The 20,536-nt window shown below is 44.5% G+C and overlaps 1 protein-coding gene across 1 annotated transcript in view; it reads right to left on the bottom strand.

The window, feature by feature from the left end:
* Positions 1–20,536, bottom strand: part of LOC109895279 (ankyrin repeat domain-containing protein 11-like) — a 139,551-nt gene that overhangs the window by 61,956 nt on the left and 57,059 nt on the right. The window contains 1 exon segment of the mRNA XM_031830784.1: positions 2,206–2,273. The gene's annotated coding sequence lies outside the window, so the exon portion shown is untranslated.

Raw genomic sequence — 20,536 nt, 5'->3', positions numbered from 1 at the left:
CTTTCTTTCAATCTGTTCCTTGGTTGACTGTGGTAGAAAAACACTTGTATAGGTGTGGCTGGTGTTCCCCCTTCGCATAGTGTCTGTATTTGAGCCTTGCGCCTGTTCCTGGCCCCAGAAAGGACAAAGAGCCCTGGCTATTGAGCCCTGGCCTGATTTAGCCCAGGCAGGGAGCAACAGTGTTTGGCCCCTATTGGGTTTCAGCTCAATGTATGGACAGGCTTCTCTGTCACAAAGGCCACTCTGTTCTGGAGCCTCATTGGGGGAGTGGGAAGGCCGTGACCCCTCAGGCTCAGAGAGGGGGTTGATGAGGAGGGTAAAAGGGGAGGGGGGGATCTCTTCAACTTATTCCTCTCTCCTCTTTTCCATGTCAATAATACAAATGAACGACCTGTCCAGCAGAAACCAGGTGACAGTACTTAACACCAGAAAGGCCTTGAAGGACCACCCTTTCCAGCCAATGACGTGTCTTTTGGACGTCAACATTTCAAGCTGTGCCCATCTCTTCATACAATTAGACAATTCATAGTATCGTCACGGTCAGACTATTGTCAACTTAATCCTGTCGTTAGGCTAACTCTAATATGTGTGAAGTTTGTTTCAATATAGTTTAGGTATAGTTTTGATGGGGCCATCTGCGCAGGCTGGCTGGCTGTGAATGACTGGTGGTGAATGGGTGGGTGATATGTCCTCTTAAAACTGCGTATTACAAAAATTACTGTTGGCGACATTAAGATTCTAACAACGACAGTGTGTTGTTATATAGATTTATTTAGGAAAAGTCAAGGACGAGGGTGGGGAGGGCCAACTATAAAAACGGGGGAGTAATTAAAAATGTAAATGAGTTGAGTCCACATGACGGTCAGCCTTTCCAGTGCTGAAAACACTTCCTCGTTCGCATGGGTTCTGTAGCTTGCACTTTTACACACCCTGCTATGTCCTGTGTTCGCCAAACTTTTAACCCCATGACCTCAAACATAAAAGTCAAAACACCAGCCTGACTTATCACATCAATGGAGGGAAAAGACATGAAAACACCGGAGTCACAACACCATTTCCCTGTGTAATTGTGTCTGTGTGATTGAGTGAGAGAGTAAATCTCTGTGTGGTGTGTGTGTGTGTGTGTGTGTGTGTGTGTGTGTGTGTGTGTGTGTGTGTGTGTGTGTGTGTGTGTGTGTGTGTTCCAGCTCTGCACTTCTCTGAATGGAAACTGCAGTAATGGACAGAGGTGCAGGCCTGAGGGGACAGTTCTTCCTTTTTCACAGGACATCACCACTCTATCTGTAATCAAAGCTGCAAGACACTTCCAGACACCAACCAGATGTGTGATTTAGACAATTAAAGCTTTACACTCGGCAGCTCTACCGCAACACAGGCAGTGAGCAGCCTGAACCTCACATAGTCCCTGTCTAACCCTGTTAGCTGAAGGGAGAGAGAGAGAGAGATCAGCTCTCTCTCATTCTGTACCCATGTCTCAGAAACACCCAGCCCCTCTAGTATTTCTGAAAGCTTTACACAGCAGAAAGAGAGGTAAGAGACAGGCAGGCCTCCGTGCACTGCACTCTCCTGAAGCTATAAGCTCTCCCTCTCCTGCCGTGCTCCCTCTCTCCTTCCCTCTTTCAGCCCGGAATTTCCTGTTGATGGCCCACTGCTAACGCCCCACTCACTCTCATGGAAAAATTTGACAAGCTGCAAACATTTTCTCTCCACGAGCAGGAAGGCAATCAGCCAATCAGCGAAGAGAGGGAGGCAATGACAGAGTGGAGAGAAATGAGAAACGTGTCGTTGAGGGTTTTGGCGTACCAGGAGTTGCACCACACTGGCCCAGAGTCCTAATTACCCAGCCAGAGACAAGGCCTGGTAAGGCTGTAATGATACACCACTGCTCGTGATAGACACCTCTTGATAGCACAGAGATGAGGCCTCCACTGGTCTGGTCAGGCAGCCTGCAGCATGTGACTGGGCCAGCAGACATGTGGAGTATAGAGAGAGAGAGAGAGAGAGCTGCTGATATAATACAGCTCTATCAGATAAGCCAGGCAAGGGAGAGAGAGGGGGACTTGGGGAGGGAACATCAGGTAGGCTGGCCTGAGACGGATAGACATGTGGGCAACAGATTGGATGCGTTAGCTCGTGTGGTGGTAATTGGTTTTTGTTTGGGCTGGGTGGAGAAGAGAGCCCGAGGACGGCGGCCCCTGGTCTTACCAGTTGAACAGCAGGGGCACGGGATCCACGACAGCCTGGGCGCTCACAGGACAAGGGGTGCATTGAGACTGGGGAGAAGGGAAAGATGATACACGCATGAGAATGTGCAGACTGCAAACCCGGCCACTCATGTTCCCTCCACAAAGCTCACATTTTCCCCCAACCTCCCTAGTGGTTTCCTGACGCTCTCCCTTCGCCCTCTGCATGTCTCTCTTATGTTCCAGTACAGCGTTGCCCCCAAATTGACTTGGCCAACACTGTGAAAGGTAGTCTAATACATTTCAGCCCAACTAAGGATGCAACGACGGGATGTTTTCAGAGAGGGGAGGGGGGCTGCAGTGTTGTATATTTTGTCCTCCTATCTTTCCCTTAGTCGTTGCGCGGTTGAGTGACTCATCAAAATCCTCAGTATGCTCCTTACATCAAGAGGCACGCTCACACTGCCATAAAAGACGACACAGAAAGGGGAACACAAAAGGACACACGTGCGCACGCTATCGGCTCCGAAAAGTAGGCCAGGGCATGTAGCTGTTCTTCAAGGCCTCTGCGTCATTTCTAAACGCCTGTGACAGGCGTCTGCATCCAGCCAGCCTTCCATCCCCCACCACAAGACTCCTGTTTAGTGTTCCCTTGACACACATCTTTCCAGGCCTTCCCTCCTTCAGTGTCATCACACACACACACACACACACACACACACACGATTGCATAACAGCATGTGGGGAGCAGGGGCCCCTGTGCTGTGAGTGGGGGGGCATTGGGAGAAGGTTGGGGCTCCACTCAGTCTCTGAGCAGAAGGCCACATTCATATGCAGATACTGGGGGCCATGTGTGGAGAACAGGAGAAGAACTGCCTTCCCACACTGGAACCAATCACTTGTTCACAGTGAAGACTTCCAGGAAAACAGAAATGGAAACAAATAAAAACAATTACACACCTTCTTTCCACCCTTTGTGTAACTTAAATAGGGCTGCCTTTATAAACAGTCCCAGACAAATATGAAGAGGGGGCGTAAAGCAGATTTAAATCTCATCTGCTTGGCCTCAGCAGCCAACAGGTTAAAAAAAGATTGGGGAAAGTTGCATGGAGGCTCAATCTCAATTTGACATAATGGTCCCATTTTGAAACTGTCATTTTGTCACTAAGATGGCAACTTTAAGAGCAGAGCACATCCACCATGGACAGCTCGGTGGGTAGTGTCAGTGCTAAACCAAATAGCAGTCAGAACCATTTAGGACAAAGCAATTTTCAGGTGGTGGCGTCTTTTTTGGGGGTTTAACTCATGGTATAAACCTGGGATGGGCAGTTAGGACTGGGCTAGATAAATGTCGAGCCTTGGAATGCCATGGCTATTGACTTGGGTTTACAGCCAAAACACTAAAGATTACTACAAGCTCTACGCAGATGCTAGATTGCAACACTCAATGTCATTGTTCCACACAAAAAGGGGCAGCTCCTTGTAATATGCTGACATTCGACATAGTGTTGTTTTACTACCTGAAAATTGAAAACGTATCATCCTTCCACAGCCGTGGGGGCAGTGTTGTTGCTTGGTTCCTTGATCTAATTTACAGGCTGCATAGACTATTCATAAAAGTAGTCCTTTTGGAATTGATTACCAAATATAATCTCAGCAACTGTTTAAACAGTAAACCAAACAACAGGAATCCACCCCTAACCGTATTATGTTTAGAAGTAATAACTTAGCCTGAAAAAACTGATTACACAGACAGTGTGGTGAAGGCGGCGCAAATGACCTGGCACCTAAAACCTTCAAACTTTTACAGATGCACAATCGAGAACATCCTGTCTGGCTGTATCACCGCCTGGTCTGGCAAACGCACTGCCCGCAACTGCAGGGCTCTCCAGAGGGCGGTGCGGTCTACACAGCGCGTTACTGGGGGCAAACTACCCACCCTCCAGGACACCTACAGCACCTGATGTCACAGGAAGGCCAAACAGATCATCAATGACAACAACCACCCGAGCCACTGCCTGTTCACCCCGCTATCATCCAGAAGGCGAGGTCAGTACAGGTGCATCAAAGCTGGGACCGAGAGACTGAAAAACAGCTTCTATCTCAAGGCCATCAGACTGTTAAATAGTCATCACTAGGCGGCTTCCACCATCAAAATGCATACCCCTTGCGTCTGAAACCATTTCACCTGGATTTTATATTGAAAGTCGACAGTGTTCATTTCGCTTCAACAGATTGATCAGAAGAAAAACTCCACCGGAGAAAGGTACTTCAGTCAGAGCGTTGTCTGCTGATCGAATGCCCGTTCATGAATGCAGGAATCGGATTTATCAAGACAATAGTAAATATTTATCAGTGTGAAGTACAACTGAAGCGCACTAAATTTGTCCTTTTACATCCCGTTTTGGAGCGAAATGTAACTGAAGCCGAGCAGAAATAACAATAAGAAGCATTACAGATCTGCGTTTAAAAAAACGCAGCAAAATATAGTTCATATGTTTTCTTCTTTTTTTTTTGCAAGAAAAACGCAGAATTCGACGTTTACGCAACCCCTGGGAGTTACATGCGTGTTAGCTGGAGATATTGTAAGAGCTACTACCTACAGTGGGCATGGTTCTCCCTCCAGAATGAAACAGCTACGCTGTGCCGTGCTCCCTTCAACAACAAATCTCTGCCTCTCCTCTGCCAAAACACAACCCACGGTAAAATACGACCAATTCTTAGTGTTTCTAATGAATGAGACACTCAAGGAAAGTAAGTGCAAGATATTATGTCTGCACCCTATTTTTCCACTTCACATAGGCCTAAACTCTGCACCCCAGCCTGCTAAACAAATTAGGGGGAAATGTAATGAATTTAAAAGCACATTAAGTCTGTTAGTTTCGACCAGATAAGGTGCGAGCAGAGGCAGAGAGTGGGCCAGAGCTCTCTCGGGTAGGCCAGAGTCTCAGCTCCAAGTCTGTCACAGACGCAGTCAGCTTAGATCAGAGCAAACCCAAAGTCACTGTACCGTGCCATACAGCCCCTGCCCTGGTCTACACAGCCCAAATCCCAGCTGGGGAGACAAACACACAGAGAAACGGTCCTATAATACGTCAGCCAGTCACTCACTTGAGTGCATAAGTAAACACACAGCCAATGACCATCGTTTCACACTCGGATTCTTGGAGATCTAGCCGACAAAATTGGCAGTAAGTTACAGTACATTAGAGCAGCACAAACTAAGTAACAAGCTTTTCTGCTCCCATGTGATTTTAAGCCATCAACCATACAACACCCAGTGGAGAAGATCCCTGCATTTCTAAAAACAGGATATGTAGCCTATGCTTTCTGGTTGGTTGCTAGTGGATTTCAACAATTAGGTCAGAGTGAAGGCTGTGACGGCTGTGTTGAGGAGAAGGGTTGCGTTTAAACATGACATGTTCCCTCTGCTTTGCATTCCTTGATTTTAGTTCTAGTACATTGAAAGGCGAACATGAAACTCTGAGACAAACACCATAGAACCTCCCAGGGGGACTGGCCTGGCAAATTTCACACAAAAACAACACGCTGCATGACGACATCATGCAGCATCATTCCAAAATGAGAAAACAAATCAATCACGACAAATAGCTCACAAATCACACAGATACTTGGTCAAAATAAAATAAAAAAGGCAGAGAAAAATGTATTCAAATTAAATAATGGTGCCCTAACCAAATCCAAACCACATTAATTTTCTCTCTTTCTTGCCTTCTGAATGTGAGAATCTGTGGAGTGCAAAAATCCGTGGGCATGTGAAACGTAGAAAAATGAGTCATGGTGACCTACATAGGCAGTGTGTGGAAGAGAGGGTTGTGCTTCCGCATAGAGAAGTATTTACTTGGCTCTATTCTGCTTGCACCTTCATAGGGGAGGGGAGGAGGAGGAAAAACAGAGGAGCGAGAGGGGGGAGAAGGGGCTATGAATGAAGAGCAGGAGAGATGGAGAGAGCAATAGAACTGAAGTAACATTGCAGGGTAGAGTATTGAGATAATATTTGGGAGAGAGAATGGAGTGATTCTCTGTGTTCTTTCTCCAACAGAACAGCTTGAGGAGGAGAAGACAGGGAAGTTGTCATTTACTTGATTGAATAACCGAAACATACCATCTACTTGCAGTGAAGCCGCTCAACAACTCCACCACACCAGTCATCCAACAGACTCCCATTCAGAGCAATACACAGAAGCATCCAGGGTCAATACCCTGCTCAAGGGCACGTTGACAGATCTCCCACCAGGCCAAAAAACGTGAACCCGAACCCTCGAAGATCCCCCCACAGTTCCCAAATAGCTGTCACTCAACCACCCGAGACCCCTCCCACAGCCCCCCCCCCCAAGAAGAAATAAAAAATACTATTAATTCCATTCCCAAGAACCCCCCAACGCACCAAAAAAATTAACTGAAGAGAAAAAAAGAAAAGAGAAGAAAACCGCAAACAATGCAAAAAAAAAACAACAAACGGCATCAGCCTCAGGTAAAAACCGGCATCAGCTCTTAAACACTGCCCCTCAGTGTCATTCAAACTTACTTTTTATTATGTTTTATTTTGACTTTATTTTTGTACTTATCTTTGACCATCATTCTATCTCCCGCACAGCAACTCCACTCTAAAAATCCTACAATGTGATTTTCTTGATTTTTTTTCTTCTAATTTTGTCTGTCATAGTTGAAGTGTACCTATGATGAAAATTACAGGCCTCTCATCTTTTTACATAGGAGAACTTGCACAATTGGTGGCTGACTAAATACTTTTTTGCCCCACTGTATCTTTCAACTATGCTGTGATGTTTAACGTACAATTTATCTAATCGAATCCACAGATTGCGAGTTGAAGATAAATACTTTAACTAAGAGTATTAGTATACTAGTAATTGACTGACCCGGTCTCTCCAGACCTCCCAACAACACTATTTCTAGGGTCAATTTTAGATTAATGTTATGCATTTTCAGCCATTCCTGAACCTGAGACCAGAAACAGGCTACCTGAGGGCAATTCTGAAAAATGAAATGATCTATTGATTCTGTATTCTCACAACAAAATCTGCAGAGCTTCGATGATTTTATGCCATAACTTAACTGACTTGCCTCATTACATAAAGGTAAAATAAAATAAATAAAATATGCCCCAAATATTAAACATTTTGTTGGTGGCAAGAATTCGATATAGTAATTTTAGCTGAAAAGCACAAAGTCTTGAATCTTGCGTCGTTTTACTTATTAACTTTACTCATACACCCTTGTACCATGGAATCGGTACATCAAAAATCTCTTCCAAACTATTTTGCAATCTGTATGGCACAGTTGTCAACATCCTGGTCCTCAAATGAAACTGGTATACTTTCCTATTTATGCTATTTTCATTCCTCTGACAGTTTTGATCCTTTATATTGGGCAGACAGACCAGTTCCCTACCTCCTTCCACTGCCACCTACCTCCTCCATTTTTGGGGTAATGCTGTAATCAGTTGGTTGTTCTCTTGGATTGAGCAGACCTTCCTGTACAATTCTGATAACTCCATAAAAGGACATAACTCTGCCAATTTACAATATACTTTAACAACAAAATACCCCTTTCAAAACATCTTTCCCATAAATACAGGTATTTTATCAACCAGCACTTTTGAGTTCAGCCATAATATTTGTTCTATCTTTTCAGGGGGATGAAAATGAAATTGTAGCCAGCTCTGCAATGCTTGTTTGAAAAACAGAAATACGTTGAAAAAAGTATAATTTTCAAATAATCGAAAATGAGGACAGGGAAGTTAGTTGGAGACGGAACAACACACATTCCCCACAACAGATGCACATAAACACGCAGACACACAAAAACACTTCAGGCAGGGTCCTGGTAGGAAACAGGTCTGCACTCTCTCCTCTCAGCGACCACACATAGGAAAAGATTCCCAAAAGGCTTCCCTGGCTGCTTTCACAATAATCCACTCATACTTTTAAGGAAAGCACCATTAACCTCTCCAGGTTATGTGGGACGCTAGCGTACCACTGGGCCAACATCCAGTGAGATTGCAGAGCACCAAATTCAAATACAGAAGTTATCATTATAAAAATTCAGAACAAAACAAAACATATTTTACATAGGTTTAAAGATGAACTTCTTGTGAATCCAACCACGGTGTCAGATTTAAAAAATGCTTTACGGCGAAAGCATACCTTACGATTATTTGAGAACATAGCCCAGCAGACAAATCATTACAAACAGTAACCAGCCAAGTAGAAGAGTTACGCAAGTCAGAAATAGAGATAACATTAATCCCTTACCTTTGATTATCTTCATATGGTTGCACATTAATTTACTCAATAAATGTTCCTTTTGTTCGATAGTCTCTTTATATCCAAAATCCTCCGTTTTGTTTGCGTGTTTTCTTCAGTAATCCACAGGCTCAAACGCAGTCAAAACAGGCAGACAAAAAATCAAAATTGTATCCGTAAAGTTCATAGAAACATGTCAAACGATGTTTATAGTCAATCCTCAGGTTGTTTTTAGCCTAAATAATCGATAATATTTCAACCGGACAATAACGTAGTCAATATAAAAGGTAAACAAGAAAGGCACTCTCTCTGGTCGCGCGTATGAAAAGGCTCTGTGACACGGCAGGGTCCACTCATTCAGACTGCTCTTATTCCCTCATTTTTCAGAATACAAGCCTGAAACATCTAGTTGACATCTAGTGGAAGGCATAGGAACTGCAATTTGAGTCCTACGTCAATGGATACTGTAATGGCATTGAATAGAAAACTACAAAACCAACAAAAAAAACTACTTCCGAGAATGGATTTTTCTCAGGTTTTTGCCTGCTAAATTAGTTCTATTATACACACAGACAATATTTTAAACGTTTTGGAAACGTTCGTGTTTTCTATCCAAATCTACCAGTTATATGCATATCATATCTTCTGGGCCCAAGTAGCAGGCAGTTTAATTTGGGTATGCTTTTCATCCAAAAATTCCAAAATGCTGCCCCCTACCCTAGAGAAGTTAACTGGGGGGAAAAAGTAGATTCATCTGCTCACTGCCTTGGATCTATAGGCACATATATATAGAACCTTTCCTAGTATAAGCCTATTGAATTGCCTCTGGTGCACATGAGGGCAACAGCATTCCATGTTTAATCAATAGGCTCTGCAGAAGTATTCAGTTCCCTTTGAAGCCCAGCCCTGGATATGGTTTCCTAATCACCTCCCCATCCCCCCAGCCTTTCCAATACAATGTAGCTGTTTTCACACACTGCATGAGGCCGAGCTAGGTCAGCCTGTTTAGGGAGAGGGGGGAGGGAGACGTGTCCCTGGCTAAAACACAAATTGACAAGACTGGACAAAATCCCAGACTAGGGCCCGCATTCAACACAACTAGTATCCTGCACACAGCTAGCTAATGGTGGAATTATCTTCCTCCAATGGTGCTTTACGGAAATATATTATACAGCTCTCATCCAATCACAACAGCGGGAGAGAGGTTCTGTCTGATATTTAAGTGGCAAACAACATTCTATGCAGCAGTGTGTTGAGAATGAATAGATTTTCTAAGGTGTCATGTAGGAAAATATCTTTATACAGAGAAACAAAACAAGAATAAAGTGTAAGTTTGTGTTATGCTGGGGGAAAAAACTAAAACCAAGGGTCTTTAAAGGGATACTTTGGGATTTTGGCAATAAGGCACTTTATCTAGAGTCATATTAAGTCATGGATACCATTTATGTCTGTGTCCAGTATGAAGGAAATTAGAGGTAGTTTTGTGTACCAATGCTAACTAGCATTAGCGCAATGACAGGAAGTCTAAGGGTATCGACTAGCATGCTAGCACATAGAATTCAAGTCATTGCTATCTACAAGCATGCTAAAAGATACCAATAGACTTCCAGTCATTGCGCTAACGCTAGTTAGCAATTGCGCTAGCGCTAGTTGGCAACTTCCTTCAAAGTGCTCGCAGGGACATAAAAAAGGTATCCACAAGTTCATCTGACTCTTGGGAAGGAGATAAAGGGCCTCATTGCCAAAATCCCAAAGTATCCCTTTAAGAGTGGTAGCGGGTTAGCTCAGAGAAAACACCATATGGTGAGGAAGGAATTGCTCAGCATAAGGCAAACAGGCTAGTTAGTGAGCTCATCCCCATATAGACCAAGCAGAGGCCTAATTGTTCAGCATTTCCCGATAGAGGTAATTAAAAAAAGAGAAGAGGTGGAGGAGGAAGCAACAGAAACAGGGCATTGATCAGCCAGGAGGGGAGGCCTAACAAACCCAGCAGGAGCTTCAGTGATACACACTCCAATATTGATGGGCCTACAAACAGAGCATTTAACAGATACAAACCAAACACATGGGTTGTTATCAATGATGTGTATAAACCCTGGATTGCTGATGCTAGCTGTTGGTACTCCCCAGTAGTAGCAGTCCTCCAATGGAATTCTACAGTATTTCAATTAAATGTTTCAAAGACAAAATGACATGTATTTAAGTATTTGTTTTTGTCGTAGTAGTGGGACGGTAACATTAGTACTCCAAAAATATCTAATTTGAAAAGTATGCATTAAAGTGTCTAATATAATAAACATGTCAAAAACTAACGTAGACATTAATAAATGCATTTCTACAGCTTTTTTTTTTTTTTTTTTTTACAATGGTGGAGGACCACCAAGATGGCTGTGCGGTGTCTTCAATACAGCGCACCCATGTCAGTCATCCAGGATGTATATACATCATTGGTTGTTATTGCCTAGTACTCTGGGCTAGGCCTAGCATTGTGGAGCCCGGCCAGTTAACAGTGTTGTTCTGGGTCAGGATTCTCCAGCTTGTCTTACTGCATTAAGAAGGGAGGGGAGGGGAGGAGACTGTGTTCTGAGGAGATTCAGCTTCTCTCTCCTCTGTGTGTCTGGTTTCTGCTGCGTCACCACTAAAGCTGGTGGGCCTGATCCCTGCCAGAAACCTGAGGGATCACACAGCCTCAGCCTGAGAGCACGGCCAGCACCAAAACCAACTCACTTCGTAGACGCACGCACACATACACATGAACGCACACACAAACACACACCGCTGTAGAACTAACAACAGCGCAGAAGTAGGACGGAGCCTAGCTTAATCCCTGTAAAACCAAAGACAACTGGCTTTGACCACCCAAGAAACAGAGGAGCAACATGAATACGTGTGTATTTCAATGCAACGCCAAGGGTAGGAGTGTCTGGATCAGACCCAGTCAAATGCTAGGCGTCTGTCACTGACAGCTTCAAACGTGTACCTGCTGGTTCCAACCCAACACCACCACAAGCATCTTCTTCAGCACGTATTGGGTGGTAAATTGGAGACGAGCTGTCCCAGTCAGAATGGTGAAAATTGAGGACAAGCACATGGAGGCCCAGGCCTGAGACCCAGGATGTCTGCTTTCAATCGCAGCCCTCTTTTAAACAAACAACCTCTGACAAGGCCTCCTCTGAAACCCTCTACCCTGCCCCCTTTCCCCTAGATAACCTCTGTTGCAACAGGCAGCGGTGGAAGACTTTATTAAATGACAGTGGTAGTGTTGCGTCTAGCCCTAATACGAAGTTTAACATTTCAGGCTATTCTGTTAAAACAACCAAAGCCTATCACATGTTATAATCAAACATTTTGTGAACGCAGCCAGAAACGACTTCTGTATGATGGCGAGTAGTGGGGTCAATAAACCAGGAGGATTCACCATTTAAAATCTCCAGTTTGGCTTCCCAGATAAGGACGATGGACAGAGAGTAGAGGTCGACAGATTAATGGCCGATTTCAAGTTTTCATAACAATCGGAAATCTGTATTTTTGGGCGCCGATTTAATATATATATATTTTTTTTAAATGGTATACCTTTATTTAACTAGGCAAGTCAGTTAAGAACACATTCTTATTTTCAATGACGGCCTAGGAACGGTGGGTTAACTGCCTTGTTCAGGGACAGAATGACAGATTTTCACCGTGTCAGCTCGGGGAACCAATCTCGCAACCTTACAGTTTACAACCTTACAACTAGTCCAACGCAATAACGACCTGCCTCTCTCTCGTTGCACTCCACAAGGAGACTGCCTGTTACGCAAATGCAGTAAGCCACGTTAAGTTGCTAGCTAGCATTACACTTATCTTGTAAAAACAATCAATCATAATCACTAGTTAACTACACATGGTTGTTGATATTACTAGATATTATCTAGCGTGTCCTGCGTTGCATATAGTCTGACTGAGCATACAAGTATCTAAGTATCTGACTGAGCGGTGGTAGGTAGAAGCAGGCGGGTAAACATTCATTCAAACAGCACTTTTGCGTTTTGCCAGCAGCTCTTTGTTGTGCGTCAAGCATTGCACTGCTTATGACTTCAAGCCTATCAACTCCCGAGATGAGGTTGGTGTAACCGATGTGAAATGGCTAGCTAGTTAGCGCACGCTAATAGCGTTTCAAACATCACTCTCTCTGAGCCTTCTAGTAGTTGTTGTTCCCCTTGCTCTGCATGGGTAACGCTGTGTCGATGGTGGCTGTTGTCGTTGTGTTGCTGGTTCGAGCCCAGGGAGGAGCGAGGAGAGGGACGGAAGCTATACTGTTACACTGGCAATACTAAAGTGCCTATAAGAACATCCAATAGTCAAAGGTTAATGAAATGCAAATGGTATGGAGGGAAATAGTCCTATAATTCCTATAATAACTACAACCTAAAACTTCTTACCTGGGAATATTGAAGACTCATGTTAAAAAGAACCACCAGCTTTCATATGTTCCCATGTTCTGAGCAAGGAACTGAAACGTTAGCTTTTTCACATGGCTCATATTGTACTTTTACTTTCTTCTCCAACACTTTGTTTTTGCAATATTTAAACCAAATTGAACATGTTTCATTATTTATTTGAGGCCAAATGTATTTTATTGATGTATTATATTAAGTTAAAATAAGTGTTCATTCAGTATTGTTGTAATTGTCATTATTATTAAAAAAATAGTCTGATTAAATCGGTATCGGCGTTGAAAATCATAATCGGCCGACCTCTAACAGAGAGTTGGGGATAAAACAGGATATTGCCACTGCTCAACGAGAAAAGTCTATGTAGCTGTCAACACCTCAAACATGTTGACACATTTATGCCGAAATTACCCCCGTATTCCTACCGGTGGAGTGAGACGAAAACACAAAGAAACTATTTTCTCTCCGCTCTGCATTCAAGCAGCCCTTTGCAGCGGATTCTGACCGGGCCAAAGAAATTACACCAGCAATAGGGGGTTTATAGCCGCAAACATGCACCAATTCTCAGCGGTTGAGAAGAAGAGGTGTCATTCAGCACCTTGTGAAAGTGCTTGAGCCACATTACGAACTCCCCTCCCGCGCCCATTTCAGCAAACCGGTAGTACCTGCTCTATATAAGCAAGCTAAAGCCACAGTTGTCAATGATTTGGCCAATGCACCCCGTGTTGAGCTAACCACAGACGGATGGACCTACAGAGAGCTGTAGGAAAGATTCACCCATTTTGAATGTTATATTGTTTTGTGCATCTCTGAGCGATGTTCTATCGGTTCCCGGGATCATTTCATAAGTGTCTGAGCTTTTGTCGTTCAAGCAGGCAGGAAATTGGCCGGTATGACATAGCAATGCAATAAAGCCGCTCACTCCACTGGAAGTTAAAAGGAATACATCTTTTAGATTGCGAAAACGTCTATCATACATGTCAGATTTCAACACTGGCCGACGTCGTAACGCACGAGGTCGTCGTCTCTCTAATGAGCCATTGATCATATTTATGCTATATTCCTACCTCCAGACATTTGTCATTTAGAGTCCACCACATTTCTCCCATTTGTCTGCCTCTTCAGTCCAGGGTACATTGCATGATGCCGTGGCATCCACTCTGCATGGCACATCGATCTGCAGGTTGAACATAGTGAGATTGTACACACCTACATTGACAGTGCAGCTTGTTTGGTAGATTTTACAGCCAATGAGATACTTACTTCACATGCTGACATTGACTTTGGTATTATAGTGTGTAGCTAAGTTTACCAGCTAGCTACACTTAATGACCAAATGCATGTGGACACCTGCTCGTCGAACATCTCATTCCAAAATCATGGGCATTAATATGGAGTTGGTCCCCCTTTGCTGCTATAACAGCCTCCACTCTTCTGGGAAGGCTTCCCACCAGATGTTGGAACATTGCTGTGGGAACTTGCTCTATTCAACTATAAGAGCATTAGTGAGGTCGGGCACTGATGTTGAGACAGTAGGCCTGGCTCGCAGTCGGAGTTCCAATTCATCCCAAAGGTGTTCGATGGGGTTGAGGTCAGGGCTCTGTGCAGGCCAGTCAAATTCTTCCACACCGATCTCAACAAACCATTAATGTATGGACCTCGCTTTGTGAACGGGGACATTGTCATGCTGAAACAGTAAAGGGTCTTAGCCAAACTATTCCACAAATTTGGAAGAACAGAATCGTCTAGAATGTCATAGCATTAAGATATCCCTTCACTGGAACTAAGGGCCTAGCCCGAAACCTGATAAACAACCACAGACCATTACTCCTCCAGAGAACGAGTTTCCACGGGTCCAGAGTCCAAAAGCGGTAAGCTTTACACCACTCCAGCTGACGCTTGGCATTGCGCATTGTGTGGGGCTGCTCGGCCATGGAAATGTATTTCATGAAGCTCACGACGAACAGTTCTAGTGCGGACTTTTCATTCCAAAGGCAGTTTGGAACTCGCTAGTGAGTGTTGCAACCGAGGACATGCGATTTTTACACATTCCGCGTACCACATTGCGCCTAGCCGTTGTTGCTCCTAGACATTTCCACGTCCCAATAACAGACATTTTACAAAATGACTTGTTGGAAAGCAGGCACCCTATGACGGTGCCACTTTGAAAGTCACAGAGCTCTTCAGTAAGGGCCATTCCACTGCCAATGTTTTTCTATGGAGAGTGCATGGCTGTGTGCTCGATTTTATACACCTGTCAGCAATAGGTGTGGCTGAAATAGCTGAATCCACTAATTTGAAGGGGTGTCCACATACCTTTGTAGTGCAGTGTACCTAGCTAGCCAGCCCATAGAGAAATGGAAAGGAGATACCTAGTCAGTTGTACAACTGAATGCATTCAACTGAAATGAGTCTTCCAGCGAGCACTGCATTGTGGGTTTTGTTGTCGACTTGAGCTGCAACAGATTTCCACAATGATTGAATTGCTACCAACCTTAAAGTAACGATAAAATTAAACATTTGTTAACCAGAAATGTAACAGTGTAAATTATGGGAACTGGTGGTTTTTGGGAGGATTTTTCCTTTAACAGTGATAGCTAATCACTTTACCCCGGAGTCGGAGAGGATAAGTACCTGCTGCAGACCCCTTTGAGAGTCTGCAGCATCATTTTCTCTATGGAAGAAAAACATTATAGTACAGGCCTATACAATGTCTGAACCATATTCACAAGCACATATCACTTTATATTAGGGTTTTTGATGAGTCATGTGCTTTCACAAAAATCAGGAATACCAACACTTTGCATTTTCTTTAATAAACCAAAATTAACTACAGTAACTGTTGGCATTTAACTTTCCCGCTGTACCAAAACTGAACCTTAATCCCAAAATCCAAATACGTACCGAAAAGGTGGGTTTGGTGAACCATTAACACTCCTAAACCCTAGCGCAAGTTAAGCACTTGCTAAGGAGTTGATTGGACTGTGGTGTGGCCGTTTGAATCTTAATTCGCAGGTCCCCTCAGGTCATGTCCGTCCTCAATTTTAATATGAGCCTAATCATCTGGCATCAAAACCAGCTGGTAGGGGGTGTGGAGGGGGCAGAAGATGGAGGAGAGGCGGAGACAGGAGAGAGGCCTGACTGGTCACAGCATGTTGACTGGGCAGCGGCAGGAAGCAGCACTGAGGTGTGACCAGTGGAGGGGAGATGCACTAAAAGGAGCATGTGAATAATTGATGATTGAGCCAGGAGGCCAGGCCACAGTGCTAATGCAGAGAGCCTCTTCATAAAGCAGCCTGGATACAGTTACACATTACATCACCCCTCCCTTCCTCACCCTGCCTCCAAACTCTCCTCCCCCATCCGCAGCACACAGTCTTTGGGATGCATTATTAATCCGGCCCGGGGATTGCACAGGCCTGCTGAATCGAGATGCACTACATTTCTTTCTTCCCCTCTCGTTTTTTCTGTCTCTCAAACACACACATCTAGATAGATCAAACAAGTGCTTGACCAGTCAGGAATTACAGAGGGGAGGAGGGTGTGATGGTAAGTATTGAGAATAAAGAATGAAAAACAAACTATTACAGAAACGTATATGGGTTCACACACGGGCTATGTCATGAAGCCCCAGTGTCGTATTAGCTTTTAGAAATTACCATTTTCAAAATGTCGACCATCCCCCCCAAAAACCAGCATTTTAAACCGCTTCAACTGCGTTTTACATTGAGGGTCAACAGCGTTTACACAGGTAGCCTAGCGGTAGCCTAGAGCATTGGGCCAGTAACCAAAAGGTCTCTGGTTCGAATCTCTGAGCCGGTAAGGTATAAACTCTACTGTTATGCCCTGAAAGCAAGGCAATTATATCCCAACAACTTCTCCCCGAGCACCGATGACCCGCACCAGGGTTAGCGCACTCTCAAATGTTTTTTTGCCATCATTATAACCCTGCCACACACACACACTATATGACACATTAACCATAAGAAAGAGTGTGAGTTTTGGTCAAAACCCAGCTCATGGTAAGTGACAAAGAGCTCTTATAGGACCAGGGCACAAATAATAAATCATTTTGCTCTTTAATTAGCTATCTTACAAACAACTATTTGTTCATCGAAAATGGTGAATAACTTACCACAGGTTAATGAGAGGGGTGTTCTTGAAATGATGCACATAACTCTGCAATGTTGGGTTGTATTGAAGAGAGGCTCAGTTTTAAATCATTTTCCACACACAGTCTGCGCATGTATTTCATTTTCATGCTAGTGAGGGCCGAGAATCCACTGTCACATAGGTACATGGTTGCAAAGGGCATCAGTGTCTTAACAGTGCGATTTGCCAAGGCAGGATACTCTGAGCGCAGCCCAATCCAGAAATCTGGCAGCGGCTTCTGATTAAATGAAATTTTTTACAGAACCGCTTGTTGCAATTTCGATGAGGCTCTCTTGTTCAGGTATTGTTAAGTGGACTGGAGGCAGGGCATGAAAGGGATAACGAATCCAGTTGTTTGTGTCATCCGCTTCGTGAAAGTACCTGCGTAATTGCGCACCCAGCTTTCACTGAACACTAGATGGTTTCATTTTATTTTTGGCAGTGAAACGAGGCTACTCAGGCGAGAAAAAGACCTCACCCAAATGTATAACCCCGTTGAAAAACATAAATGGACTGTTTGAAAATATGATGAAGAAAAATATATATTTTTAATGTGAATCACATTTTATTTGGAGTACCCCAACAGCATTGCGACTACATACCCCAGTTTGTGAATACCTGCCTTAGAGTAATCAGGGGCATGCAACTGTAGATTTCCTTCAGGCTAAACATTTATGCAACACATTCTGCAGAAAATAGCTTTGTTTTCATTAGTTGACAACCGAAGTGCAACACTTTTTGGCTAACAGCTACACATAAGTAAATTAGCTTATAATTTCATGATTTGGAGCGAACTATGACTGAAGCAGATGCTTTTTATTGTAGTATTTTAGATCTGCGCTTACAAAACGCAGCATGACTCTGCTTTAACACGACACCTGGTAGCCTAGTTCCCAAACAACTTCACAGAGTAGCGCCTGTGCAGTGCAAGAGCAACAGACAGCTGGACTGAGCCATTCCACACCATGCTTAGGTAGGACTGAACCATTCCCCCCCTCCCCCAGCTCTGCACATGCCTCCTGCCAGCACCGTGTGGCCTGCAGGAAACGGTGGGAATGAGACTGAGGAAGGAAAGAGAGGAGGCCTGGAGGAGAAATGAAGTGGAGGAACGAAGGGACAAAAGGGAAACAGGGAAAGAGGGTGAGATAAGGAGTCAGATGGACCTAGGACCTGTTTACACTGACATTTTAAGACTGTTGGACAACGGCTGGGACTTGATGGATATTTATGAAGAGTGTGTATCATGAAAACCTTTGTAAAACTGTGGTATTACCGTGTTGGATTAATGTGCATCCATGATGTTCACTACGAGAAAGAAGGCACCACCTGCATACTTTTCTCTGTTTTGGGGAGACTATCACACAAGTAGTTGGCTAAATATCGCACAACAACAAAAAAGGTCTTCCTCACGAGTCAGTTGCCAAAGTGTAACCTAGGCTACACCACTGGAGACACGGCGCAAATCAGAGCAAACAAAACAACTGCTACAGAAAGCAGTACGAGGCTTGTGGACACACAACATGTTATTCCCAACCAGTATCGAACCAAATCACAGCTGAAGCCTGGAAGTTGTTTCAGTAATATTTACCAAGCAGACCTCCTACCCTCCTTATGCACACAAACTACAAACATGTAGAGTGCTTGCTTGGCTCCATCAAACATAGATTGCAAAACCCGTTGGCCACTGCTCTGTGCCTCTCCCACAGTGAAAAGTGCATGGGCTCATGTTTGCGAAAAGAGCGAGGGAGACAACAGGAAGCGCAGAGGAGAGGAGGAGTGGGGGGCAGCCTACAGCCTCAGACCAGGAAAGAAAAGAAAGGAGAGAGAGAGAGAGAGAGGGGAGGAGGGGAGGGGGGTGAGGACAGAAATGAATAAAGATAACCTCTCTAACATGGAGACAGAGTGAGATGTTTCTTCAGTGTGCTTCAATCCTCAAGGCCACACATTCTGAGCTTTTCAACATGGAAATACAATTGTTTGAAAAGAAAAACAAGCCAGGGAATGTGTGTGTGCATGTGTGTTGACTTTGCAGTAGACCAGCATCAGTCTGTTTTGGTTAGGTGTGTGTGTGTGTGTGTGTGTGTGTTTCTGCTGCAGCGGTTAGACCGTTAACAGAGCCTGCACACAGCAGAGCACTATGAGCCTGAGTTGCTGCCACTGCCTCCAGATTTTCATTGTTGCCTGTGGAGCCTGAGCCGCCAGCCCTGGCCTCCCCCTCCCCTCCCCCTCACTGCGGCAGCGCAGATGGTAGCTCTGTGACCTCGCCGTTCCTGCCTCCTTGTTTTGATCCTGCAGTCCTGATTGTTCAGGCTAATCCCACACTCCCAGAGTCCTTGGCAGAGTGCCAGGACTGTTATTAAGCACACAAAGGTTTTTCGTTCCGGCTTCCGTCATCGCTGCCCCTCTCTCTCTCTCGCTCTCTCTGGTTCTCCCTCTCTGTGTTGCTGAAGCCAGCTTGACCAGCCTCTACCTCCGTGGATCTCCACAAGGCGTGTCTGATCAGAGAGCTCCACCTCGCATCAGCATCTCCCCCTGCCTACAGTATAAACAACACAGACCTTCCTCTCCCTGTCTCCCCAATTCAATGGGCTTTATTGGCATGAGAAACGTGTTTACATCTCGCTCTGTCATGTTGTTCCCTTCCTGTCCTTTTTACACCTAGCTTGGTGAGAAGGGTCATTTATCTTTTGCCTAGATGACAGATGGAAATTAATGATGTGAAGTCAAAGGGCTTAGTCCTGGACTGTAACACGGCACGACAAAACCTATTCCCCCTCAGGAGACTGAAAAGATTTGGCATGGGTCCTCAGATCCTCAAAAGGTTCTACAGCTGCACCATCGAGAGCATCCCTGATGGGTTGCATCACTGCATGGTATGGCAACTGCTCGGCCTCCGACCGCAAGGCACTACACAGGGTAGTGCGTACAGCCCAGTACATCACTGGGGCCAAGCTTTCTGCCATCCAGGACCTCTATACCAGGCGGTGTACGAGGGAGGCCCTAAAAAAGATCAAAGACTCCAGCCACTCTAGTCATAGACGGTTCTCTCTGCTACCACATGGCAAGCGGTACCCGAGCGCCAAGTCTAGGTCCAAGAGGCTTCTTAACAGCTTCTACCCCCAAGCCATAAGTCTCCTGACCATCTAATCGAATGGCTACCCAGACGACACCCCCCCTCATTGCTGCTACTCTCTGCTATTATCTATGCATAGTCACTTTACCTCTACCTACATGTACATATTACCTCAGTTACCTCGACTCCGGTGCCCCCTGCAAATTGACTCTGTACAGGTACCCCCTGTATATAGCCTCACTATTGTTATTTACTGCTGCTCTTTAATTATTTGTTATTCTTAACTCTTACTTTTGTGGGGGGTATTTTCTTAAAACTGCATTGTTGGTTAAGGGCTTGTAAGTAAGCATTTCCTTGTATTCAGTGCATGTGACAAATACGATTTAACACAGCTCTGCCCCCCCTCCT

Source organism: Oncorhynchus kisutch, linkage group LG8 (assembly GCF_002021735.2).
Source record: "Oncorhynchus kisutch isolate 150728-3 linkage group LG8, Okis_V2, whole genome shotgun sequence".
Taxonomy (NCBI): domain Eukaryota; kingdom Metazoa; phylum Chordata; class Actinopteri; order Salmoniformes; family Salmonidae; genus Oncorhynchus; species Oncorhynchus kisutch.
Note: the sequence above shows the minus strand (reverse complement) of the source record. Positions and strands in the feature narration are given on the sequence as shown.